Source organism: Corylus avellana, unplaced genomic scaffold (assembly GCF_965113065.1).
Source record: "Corylus avellana unplaced genomic scaffold, dhCorAvel1.hap1.2 HAP1_SCAFFOLD_83, whole genome shotgun sequence".
Classification (NCBI taxonomy): domain Eukaryota; kingdom Viridiplantae; phylum Streptophyta; class Magnoliopsida; order Fagales; family Betulaceae; genus Corylus; species Corylus avellana.
The window spans coordinates 45,001-47,277 of record NW_028290501.1 but is presented as its reverse complement, the minus strand read 5'-3'; positions in this window follow the sequence as shown (position 1 = coordinate 47,277).

Here is a 2,277-nt window from a genome sequence, read left to right as displayed (position 1 = left end):
AACGGAGTCTTTGTCTAAAGAAATGCCTTGAGAAAGGGCAGATGTATAGAACCTTTCAACGAGATAGTGCTTTTTCAACTCTCTCAAAATGGAATCTATTCCAAACATATATGCCATGGTTCCTTACTTCGACAGGGTACAAATATCTAAATTTGATATTTTTAGATACTTTTTCAGACCTATTGCCGATACTAAGTAGCAGCCAAAAATTTGTATCCATTTTTCATGATATTATGCATGGATCAGATATATCATGGCGAATTCTTCAGAAAAAATTGTGGAAGACACAATGGAATCTGATAAGTGAGATTTCGAGTAAGTGTTTACATAATCTTCTTCTGTCCGAAGAAATGATTCATCGAAATAATGAGTCACCATTGATATCGACACATCTGAGATCGCCAAATGTTCGGGAGTTCCTCTATTCAATCCTTTTCCTTCTTCTTGTTGCTGGATATCTCGTTCGTACACATCTTCTCTTTGTTTCTCGAGCCTATAGTGAGTTACAGACAGAGTTCGAAAAGGTCAAATCTTTGATGATTCCATCATACATGATTGAGTTGCGAAAACTTCTGGATAGGTATCCTACATCTGAACTGAATTCTTTATGGTTAAAGAATCTCTTTCTAGTTGCTCTGGAACAATTAGGAGATTCTATAGAAGAAATACGGGGTTATGCTTCTGGCGGCAACATGCTATGGGGTGGTGGTCCCGCTTATGGGGTCAAATCAATACGTTCTAAGAAGAAATATTTGAATATCAATCTCATCGATCTCATAAGTATCATACCAAATCCCATCAATCCAATCGCTTTTTCGAGAAATACGAGACATCTAAGTCATACAAGTAAAGAGATCTATTCATTGATAAGAAAAAGAAAAAACGTGAACGGTGATTGGATTGATGATAAAATAGAATCCTGGGTCTCGAACAGTGATTCGATTGATGATAAAGAAAGAGAATTCTTGGTTCAGTTCTCCACCTTAACGACAGAAAAAAGGATTGATCAAATTCTATTGAGTCTGACTCATAGTGATCATTTATCAAAGAATGACTCTGGTTATCAAATGATTGAACAACCGGGAGCAATTTACTTACGATACTTAGTTTACATTCATAAAAAGTATCTAATGAATTATGAGTTCAATACATCCTGTTTAGCAGAAAGACGGATATTCCTTGCTCATTATCAGACAATCACTTATTCACAAACCTCGTGTGGGGCTAATAGTTTTAATTTCCCATCTCATGGAAAACCCTTTTCGCTCCGCTTAGCCCTATCCCCCTCTAGGGGTATTTTAGTGATAGGTTCTATAGGAACTGGACGATCCTATTTGGTCAAATACCTAGCGGAAAACTCCTATGTTCCTTTCATTACAGTATTCTGAACAAGTTCCTGGATAACAAGCCTGAGGGTTTTCTTATTGAGGATAGTGACGATATTGATGATAGTGACGATATTGACCGTGACCTTGATACGGAGCTGGAGCTCCTAACTATGACGAATGCGCTAACTATGGATATGATGCCGGAAATAGACCGATTTTATATCACCCTTCAATTCGAATTAGCAAAAGCAATGTCTCCTTGCATAATATGGATTCCAAACATTCATGATCTAGATGTGAATGAGTCGAATTACTTATCCCTCGGTCTATTAGTGAACTATCTCTCCAGGGATTGTGAAAGACGTTCCACTAGAAATATTCTTGTTATTGCTTCGACTCATCTTCCCCAAAAAGTAGATCCCGCTCTAATAGCTCCGAATAAATTAAATACATGCATTAAGATACGAAGGCTTCTTATTCCACAACAACGAAAGCACTTTTTCACTCTTTCATATACTAGGGGATTTCACTTGGAAAAAGAAAATGTTCCATACTAATGGATTCGGGTCCATAACCATGGGTTCCAATGTACGAGATCTTGTAGCACTTACCAATGAGGCCCTATCGATTAGTATTACACAGAATAAATTAATTATAGACACTGATATAATTAGATCTGCTCTTCATAGACAACTTGGGATTTGCGATCCCAGGTAAGATCGGTTCATGATCATGGGATCCTTTTCTATCAGATAGGAAGGGCTGTTGCACAAAATGTACTTCTAAGTAATTGCTCCATAGATCCTATATCTATCTATATGAAGAAGAAATCATGTAACGAAGGGGATTCTTATTTGTACAAATGGTACTTCGAACTTGGAACGAGCATGAAGAAATTAACGATACTTCTTTATCTTTTGAGTTGTTCTGCCGGATCGTCGCTCAAGAC